A 9900-nucleotide genomic window follows, 5' to 3' on the forward strand; every position below is an offset into this window, starting at 1 on the left:
CCTCTCCCAGATCCTTTGATCATTATTTTTTTTCCCTCCCTCTCCCTCCTTCACATTCAATTACAGTGTTGGCAGTGGTTGCTGCGTGCCCGCACACACACGTGGGCGCCCCTTGCAGGCCCCCCCGCACACTCCCGGCACCCAGCGTGCACACTGAACATACAGGAACTGGATGCCGGGTAGTGATGGGCCGCCCACCCGCCTCCCTGCTAAGGCTCCCACCCACCAACGATCAGCACCATCGCTACCGGTGCAGAGAGGGCCACAGAGTGTCTCTCTCTGCATCTGATGCTTTAAAAGGGTATTGCAGGATGCCTCAATATCGAGGCATCACTGCAATACCCTGATGGAAGCGATCGCAATCGCTTCCAGTGCTCAATTAGACCAAGGACGTACCAGGTACGTCCATTGTCACTAACTGACAGTTTTTGTAGCACGTACCTGGTACGTCCTTGGTCGTTAGGGGGTTAAGCCATCTATCTCCATTTTATCTTAAAAAAAGCCATGTGCCTCTATTATGTAACTAAGTAATTAGGGACATGATTTACAATTTATTTACTATTTTAACTGATTTTGTAGGAAAAATACTTTTTTTGTTAATTATTATTTGTAAAACAGAAAATGACATGTGCTTGCATCTTTCTGTTAATATAGTAAATCATATCCCTTGCTAATGCGTTAATAGAGGAGACAATAAATTAGCTAAAGGCCTAGGTTTCTCTAAAAGGGTGGTAAACTAAAAATATGTTCTAGTAAGCGTACATATGTACAGAATTTTACTTTTCAAATTAAAAAATGTTAACATGTTTCAGCAAAACCATTTAAATTAATACAGGGAATAATAGGAAACGCAGGGTTTGAACAGTGCTCCCTCTAATGCCAGTTTTGTGTGCAGCCCAGCAGTGAAACAGTTAGCAAGAGAACCATACCTTGCCATCTGCATTGTGCATTGTTTGCTAATTGCAGGGTGTGGTTACCTAATTAACTGTTTCACTGCTGGGCCGCACACAAAACTGGCCTTAGAGGGAACACTAGTTGTGAACACCTAATTTTTGAAGGTTTATAGCGCATTGGGGTTGAAAAGGACAACTGCCACAGCTGTGATGGTGATCAGGTGCATGACTCCACAGCATCAAAATACAAAAAGTAGTTTTATTCAAGAGTGGAGCATCCATTTAATACAACGTCAGAGAAAGAAGACTCCCAGTTTATTGTGATTATTTTACTCACAAAGCGATTTCCACAAGAAATACAATTTTCTCTTTAAAAATAATTTGTCTAACTGAAAAACAAATCACTTATAATGAAACATCACATTCTTTAGCCAGACTTTCGGCTCGCTTCAATTGAGTCGTTAAAAATGGAGCCGTAAGCTACCGAAGTGGCCGACAGCTAAAAGTAATTTACAGCTCAATTTTAAAAAAGATAGCGTGTTGCGCGCAGTCGTTTTTTCGACCATACGTAAGTTTGCACTGCCAACCGATTTGGGATTCGACGAAAAGCACATCATAACAAGTGCATTGCCATGGTAACCCAACCTTAGTCTATAAAAATAACGGTTTGCACCTGCGCTCTTTACCTGTGATCGTCTCTAGAAAGAAAGACACCGGAGCTAGTTGAGCTGGTAGGAGTTTGGTGGGTTGGAGAGAGATTTTGAGTTTGGAGAGAGAGTTGGAGTGAGCTTTGTTTTATTTTATGATTGTAGGCCACAAAATAATTAAGAACACAAATACACATCCATACATTAGTTAATTAGCACACATTAGTTTTCACAAACACAAACACACATATACAAACACTTTTATGTTTTATACAAATATTTGTTTTTTCTTTCATTTCATTAACCCCATATCCCCATCTTCCTTATTCCCCTCATCCCACTTTCTATCTTCCATTTAACTACCCTTCACTTAACTATTACATAACATTTTTTTTCCTCTTATTTATTTATACATTTAGCTTTATTTTACTCCAATTTTTTTTCTAATCTTATATTTTGCTTTAATTGTTTAATTATTATGTTTCTCTTTTTTTATATTTATTTTTTATTTTATTTTTTTGCAGAGATATATATTAGTGTTAGTTAGGGTCTAGATAGGTTAGGTAGTTCGTTTTTGGGATAGTAAATTTAGTGTTTAGGTAGGGGAATTTTGTGTAGGTACAGTAGATAAGCTAGGGACTTTATTGTTAGGTTAGAGTTAGGGAGGATAAATGGATGGATAGGCCAAGTGGAGAGTATAGGGGGAGGGGTGTGGATAGGGGAGGTAAGTGGAGAGGGGGGATAGAGGGAGGGGGAGGGGAAAAGAGGGATTAGGGTGGGTAGGTCTAGGGGCCAAGGTTTGGGTGAAGGATTTGTCCTACCTCAAACCCTGGCAGAGGAGGGAAGGAGAGAGGGTGGAGAAATGGAGGTAGGAGGAGATGGGAGGAGTCAGCCTCAGATGGGCACATCAAAAAGTGGGAGAGTGGGGTAGACTGTGGCAAGTGGGGGTGGGGCTGCTGGTAGCCTGTCACAGCCTGCAGGGACAGAGGAGAGAGAGAAGGCTGGTCCACAATCACAGGAGGGAGAGCCTGTGTCTGCTGGCCCTTCAGGTGTGAAGGGCAGTTTAAGGGAGGAGAGGTACTCCGAGGAGGAGCAGAATGCTCTGTTTGAGGCCTATTTTGAGAGGGCACCCCAACTTGATAATCCAAACCTTAGGCCTAACCTCTGCAACCACCTGTGGGAAGAGATCAGAGATGCAGTCACATTTCATCATTAAGCCAAACAGGAAAAAGCCCCAAGCAAGGCAGCTCTCATATTTGCCTCTTGGGGGTGTGGGGGTGTGACAGTATTAGTTTAATAGAAGTAATAGAAGAGATAAATCAGGGTGGCAGAAATATAGTGCTGCAACTGCCTTTTCACTTCAAATTGTGCACAGCAATTTGTCTTTTGAACACATTCTTTGCAGCATCAGCAGCAGGAAAGGTAATTATTTTAAAGCCTCTCTTCGCTCTGCACTGCGTGTTCTGTGTGGGTGTGGCTGGGTTCAACTTATACAGTTCCCCATGTAGAGTGCTGCTGGAGCGTGCAATGCAGGATAACAACAGTCCTTGCTCTATTTTGGCTGCTGGCTGTGCTTTTTTGCAAACGTCTGCAAGCAGCAAACAGCAGCTCTGGCTTTAAGAGGGCAGAGCTATCAGCCTTTTACTTCCTCCCTCTACTAGGCAGATCGGCAGTGCATTACTGGGATGTGCTGCTCTTGGCGCTCACTGTTGCTGTGATAGCTCTCAAGTGAAGGTGCTAAGAAGGGAAAGCCTTGGTAAAGTATTTATTTTACAAACATTTAACCCTTATGCTCAGAGTGTATTAGGTTGTTTATAACATTTGTGTCAAAACGCCTTCATAAACAATGTTATATAATTTTACGAAACGCAATATTTATTTATATATTTGTGGCAGAAAATTGAGGTAGGGAATCAGAGTGTACTGGCATCATTAAAAAAAATGCCTGCATTATTAAAAAAGCAGAGGCCTTGAAACGGCCTATACCTTTCTCTATCCCCCACCTTATTTCTGATGTCAGTAAACCCAGCCATTTGTGCTGAAGAACGACCACCTCCTGCAGCAACTTATTCTGTTATTATACGGTCTAGAGAACAGGATCTTTTATGACCGGGTTGGTAAGCTAACTTATTGCAACTAAAATTACTATGGCGGCGCTGGACGCATGGGAACAGCATCTACAAAATCTTCTAGAACTCCATCTCTGGGAGCTTAAGCAAAGTCTGCGAAGAGTGCTGCTCCCGTTGACCCAGGACCAGAATCAACAATCGGACTCTACCACTCTGATCACTTTAGAGACAGATGGTGGCTCATATATTGACGATCAGCAGATTAAAGAGGGGCCATCTACACACAAAGTAGATTGATCCCAAACACCACAATCTATGCTGCGCGCTTCACAGTCTGATTACAAAACAGCGACTGGACACCAGTACTCTGGTACTAAGCTGGAACTAGCCACAAGGGACAAAAGCGGCTCTTAGACAGAAGGAATTACCATGTTAGGAGCGATATTGAGTGCTGGGGATTTAAAACCACCAGACTGGTTACCTTCAGTGACTTTGAGCTCACCCATAACGGCAACAAAATCCTCTGCATGAACGTTAAGCTATCATAGCTAGACCCCACTAAGACATACCTGATGAAGTGTTGCCAATACACTTTGGGGTGGTTTAATGTTTGAAGTTTACATATAGCTAGTTTAAAAGTGTGCCAAAGATAGATATCCTTTATATACTCACTATAAGTTTGCACAGTACAAAAGTTGAAACCTGTAACGTTACGAGAGGCTTTTATTTCTGTCCTGCACTATTCTCTGTTCTTTCACTAGTTCAAAACATACACCAGATAGCTTATTATGCCAGCGGAGGCTCATGTATTATGTTTACCTACTTCATGTTTTGTTTTGTTTTTGTCTTGTTATCCCATATATGTCTTGGGACTTTTATTTTATAGTTTATTTTATAGTTTATCACCCTCAAGCCAAGGAACATTATAGCAATGTCTATATGAAGCCCTCAGATTGACAATGTGTAATAACCATAAGTAATAACATCCTTCTGCGGCTTAGGGTGCTCATTCAAACTGCCAAACCTTTTTGAACATTCCCTATGCTCTTCTATCCCAAAGTACAAGAATCTGAGGTTGTGTTGTTTTGTTTTGTTTCATTGTACATATACACTTATGGCGCAGGTTGTCCAATTTACTTGCATTTTTTTTTCCCTCTTGATCTCCCTCACTTATATAAGTAATGAATACTCAGCTAGTGGCGATATATTGGAAATTACTAACCACTTAACTTGTCTATTAGGTGTAAGCCCCTAGTCTTACCACAGAGCGCCAGTTATCAATACCATCAGTATATTTTCTTAGGCCAAATGTGACTTATTTTTTACTGAGTAGTGGCCAGTATTTCAGATAGCCGGTTTACTGCTAAGGAAATTTTTACTATAGTCGGGGGTGATCATTCAGCTCATTACTACATCCTATTTATGTCCCAGATAGGGAGATGGAATCTGTGGTCATTTATGGTAACTCAAGTATTTTAGACCAGAAAGTAGGCAGCAATTTTCTCAGTGACTGGGTTGTCTGTGGCCGGGACAGCCTGGTTTACCCTTCCCTGAAGAATCTAAATATTTGCAGCCCCTTTTGCCATTCGTTAATAGTGACCTAAATGACATGAGTCTAACTTTCATAGTACTGGATAACAGGATAAAGATTCACCCTCTCAGTTGATAAGTAGTTCCTAGCACTAAATTTATCATTTAATCCCGCCTCTAATATACCAATTTAAAACAGCTATTTTAGCGTAGTGCTCATAGAATATTACTCAATCTGGGAGCCCTGGGGATATAGCTACTCCTAGATATATCTATCTATATATTAATGTTTTTACAATATAAGAATACAGTCTTGTTTATAGTTAAGGTTGAAAGCCTGAAGATATAAAGTTTAATACTAATCTAGGTACTGTTGTGCTGTTTGTTATGCCATGCCTCTGAATAGCTTGTAACCCTAGATAGGTCCTAGATAAACCATGATAGATCCTTATATGGCATATAAAAAAAAAAAAAGATTTGATAAAGAGGCCCAAAAGTGGTCTCCTCTATTTTAGGATAACCTTCACAATTAGTTTTAACCTATATTTATATAAGGTCCAAGAGTGGCCTCATGTGTAATTTGGAAGGTTTACATTCCATTTTGCAAATTATCTTTTTTTGTATACTAGAACTTCCCTAATAGTTATGTTCTTCTGTACTTTATGTGTATATTTAACAATGCTTGTATGCCTTACCGTAAACCTCAATAAAAATATTTGAAAAAAAAAAAAAAAATACCATCTCTCTCCATCTTGTCTTAAAAAACCCATTTGCCTCTATTATGTAACTAATAGTATTTTGGAAATTAATTTAGGGATATGACTTACAATTTATTTACTATTTCAACTGATTGTGTAGGAACAATTTTTGTTAAAATTATAACGTTTATTTACTACTTGTAAAACAGAAAATGACATGTGCTTGCATCTTTTTCTTAATAAAGTAAATCATGTCCCTTGCTAATCGTTAATAGAGGAGACAATGAGGCCTATCTTAAAAGCTTTGGTTTTTTAGATAGGGTTTTTATTTGGGGAGGTTAGTTGTGTGGGTGGTGGGTTTCACTGTTTGGGGCTGTTTGTATTTTTTCTTACAGGTAAAAGAGCTGATTTCTTTGGGGCAACGCCCCGCAAAGGCCCTTTTAAGGGCCATTGGTAGTTTATTGTAGGCTAGGGTTTTTTTATTTTGGGGGAGGGGGTTATTTTCATAGGGCTATTTGATTAGGTGTAGTTCTTTTTTATTTTTGATACTGTAGTTTTTTATTTTTTGTAACTTAGTGTTTTTTATTTTTTGTAAATTGGCGTTAATTTTTTTGTAATTTAGTAATTATAATATGAGTAGGGTTAGGTTTTTAAATATGTAATATAGTTAATTTAATTGGTAGTTTAATGTAATTTTAGTATAATAGTTAGGGTAGGTTAATTAATAGTTTAATATAGTTTAATGTAATTTTAGTATAATAGGGTAGGTTAATTAATAGTTTAATATAGTTTAATTTAATTCTACAGGTAAGTTTAAATTTATTATAAGATAGGGATGTTGTAATTTTAATGTAAAGTTAGCGGGTTGTTAGGTTAAGGGGTTAATAGCTTAATTTAGTTTATGGCGATGTGGGGGGCTCGCAGTTTAGGGTTTAATAGGTTTAGTAAGTGGTAGTGATGTGGGAGGTCAGGGGTTTAGGGGTTAATACTTTTATTTAGTTGCGGTGGGTTCCAGGAGCAGCGGGATAGGGGTTAATAACATTATGTAGGTGGCGGCGATGTCGGGGCGGCAGATTGGCGTCCCTTGCATTCCTATTGACTGAAAGGTTCCAATCAGCCAATAGGATTAGAGCTGCTAAAATCCTAATGGCTGTTCCAATCAGTCAATTGGATTTGAGCAGCTCTCATCCTATTGGCTGTTCCAATCAGCCAATAGGATGAGAGCTCAATCCTATTGGCTGATTGGAACATCCAATAGGATGAGAGCTGCTCAAATCCTATTGGCTGATTGGAACCTTTCAGCCAATAGGAATGCAAGGGACGCCATCTTGGATGACGTCACTTGCAATCAATATCCAGTTTACGGCAGAGACCGTATTGAAGAGGAGCTCCTCGTCGGATGTCTTCAGGATGGACCCGCTCCACGCCGGATGTCTTCAGGATGGACCCGCTCCTCGCCGGATGGATGAAGATAGAAGAGGCCGCATGGATGAAGACTTCACTGTCTGGATGAAGATGAAAGAGGCCGCCTGGATGAAGTCTTCTTTCTGGCTGGATGGATCCTTCAAGCGGAACTTTAAAAATTGTAAGTGGATCGTCTGGGATTAGTGTTAGGTTTATTTAAGGTTTTTTTGGGTGGGTTTTATTTTTAGAGTAGGGTCTGGGCAGTAAAATAGCTAAATGCCCTTTTAAGTGCAATGCCCATACAAATGCCCTTTTCAGGGCAATGGGGAGCTTAGGTTTTTTAGATAGGTTTTTTATTTGGGGGGGTTAGTTGTGTGGGTGGTGGGTTTCACTGTTGGGGGGTGTTTGTATTTTTTCTTACAGGTAAAAGAGCTGATTTCTTTGGGGCCATTGGTAGTTTATTGTAGGCTAGGGTTTTTTTTATTTGGGGGGGGGGGTATTTTCTTAGGACTATTAGATTAGGTGTAGTTCTTTTTTTATTTTTGACACTGTGGTTTTTTTATTTTTGTAACTTAGTGTTTTTTATTTTGTGTAAATTAGGATTTTTTTTTTTGTAATTTAGTAATTTTTAATTGTAGATTTAAATAATATTAGTAGGATTAGGTTTTTAAATATGTAATATAGTTAATTTAATTGGTAGTTTAATTTAGTTTTAGTATAATAGTTAGGGTAGGTTAATTAATAGTTTAATATAGTTTAATGTAATTTTAGTATAATATGGTAGGTTAATTAACAGTTTAATATAGTTTAATTTAATTCTACAGGTAAGTTTAAATTTATTATAAGATAGGGATGTTGTAATTTTAATGTAAAGTTAGCGGGTTGTTAGGTTAAGCAGTTAATAGGTTAATTTAGTTTATGGCGATGTGGGGGGCTGGCAGTTTAGGGGTTAATAGGTTTAGTAAGTGGTAGTGATGTGGGAGGCCAGGTGTTTAGGGGTTAATACTTTTATTTAGTTGCGGGGGGGTTCAGAAGCAGCGGGATAGGGGTTAATAACATTATGTAGGTGGCGGCGATGTCGGGCGGCAGATTAGGGGTGTTTAGACTTGGGGCTTATGCTAGGGTGTTAGGTGTAAACGTAACCACCACACTACTCTGACTGCACCCGATCCCGTCTGATCTCGGAAGTTAAGCAGGGTCAGTCCCGGTCAGTACCTGGATGGGAGACCGCCTGGGAACACCGGGTGCGGTAGGCTAGCTTACCGCCACACTACTCTGAATGCAGCCGATCCCATCTGATCTCGGAAGTTAAGCAGGGTCAGGCCCGGTCAGTACCTGGATGGGAGACCGCCTGGGAACACCGGGTGCGGTAGGCTAGCTTACCGCCACATTACTCTGAATGCACCCGATCCCGTCTGATCTCGGAAGTTAAGCAAGGTCAGGCCCAGTCAGTACCTGGATGGGAGACCACCTGGGAACACCGGTGCGGTAGGCTAGACACTTCTTACTGAGCAGGAATCCCCCTGTCACCACTCTTGATATCTTCAGACTAGCCAAGTCTGCACCACATTGTTATTTCACACTGTAGTGCTACAGTAACTTTTTCTTCAAATTAACAGAGCTGTCAAAAGTAACGGCACCGAAGTCACATGAGGCACACGCTGTAAACTGAAGTCAGGTGAGACTCACGCAGAATACAGACGCCTCAGGTTATCCTCCTAGACACGGACAGAGCCACTGAGAGGAACCGCAGACATGACCAACACGCTGCAAACAAACGCTACGAGCTGCTCTCCTGGATGCAGATAAATCCGCAGAGAAGTACTGGAAAAACGGATCATAGAAACAACTCTATCCATTCAGTCAGAGGATAAAGATACTTTGCCAATATTGGCTGACTTCTGAAGTCATAAGCACTCATCTTTGGGACACTGACTCTGTCTTCTATGCGCTATATAGCGCTTAGCCCCTCTAACATTGGTGGTTATTAATATATTGCCCTGATTAGTCCACATACAGCAGTTGGGACTTTACTATTTACATGTTTACAGCTATTTGCCCTTATTTTTATATTGCATATGTTGAGAGAATTTGCTCTAATTTTATAACGTTGCTTTATTCTTAACAGGAGACATCCTGGTTTTTAAACATTTCTAGCTTGATACTACACTTATTTTGTTACTATATGATTCATATATATTAAATTGTATCCGTGCATTTAGCGCTCCTCTTTTTTCTTTAATGGTAAACGTAACTGGTTTTCTACCATAGAAATCAATGGGATATCTGGCAGCATCAAACATAAGCTTTCGCTGCTTTCAGTCTCCCATTGATTCCTATAGCATCCGCTGCCTCCAGGGTGGCGGATTGAAAACCAGGTACGCTGGGCCGGAATAGCCACGAGCGTACCGGTTAACTATTTGATAACTTTTAAAAAGTGTCAAATAGTTCCGAATGTGTATTTGGAACATCTGTAATGACGTAAGCATCGATCTGTGTCGGATTGAGACTGGTGGATCATATGTAATGTCACAGATTTCAACTTTTTGTCTGTAGGCTTTGATAACTAGGTTGAATCAAGCTTGCCACAATTACACTGCTTAATTCCAGCGTATTTGCGGTTGATGGCTTGATAAATATCCCTCAATGAATCATCCAA

At 40.0% G+C, this 9900-nt stretch overlaps 1 non-coding gene and 2 pseudogenes across 1 annotated transcript; all 3 read left to right on the forward strand.

Annotated features, from left to right (window-relative positions):
• The first annotated feature begins 8378 nt into the window (after positions 1-8378).
• Positions 8379-8497, forward strand: LOC128658369 (uncharacterized; annotated as a pseudogene).
• Position 8498: 1 nt separating this feature from the next.
• LOC128658486 (5S ribosomal RNA) lies at positions 8499-8617 on the forward strand. The gene has a single exon (XR_008402179.1). It is a non-coding gene; the product is annotated as a 5S ribosomal RNA (ribosomal RNA).
• Position 8618: 1 nt separating this feature from the next.
• Positions 8619-8736, forward strand: LOC128658321 (uncharacterized; annotated as a pseudogene).
• Positions 8737-9900: the final 1164 nt, after the last annotated feature.

This window comes from Bombina bombina, chromosome 4 (genome assembly GCF_027579735.1).
Source record: "Bombina bombina isolate aBomBom1 chromosome 4, aBomBom1.pri, whole genome shotgun sequence".
Classification (NCBI taxonomy): Eukaryota; Metazoa; Chordata; class Amphibia; order Anura; family Bombinatoridae; genus Bombina; species Bombina bombina.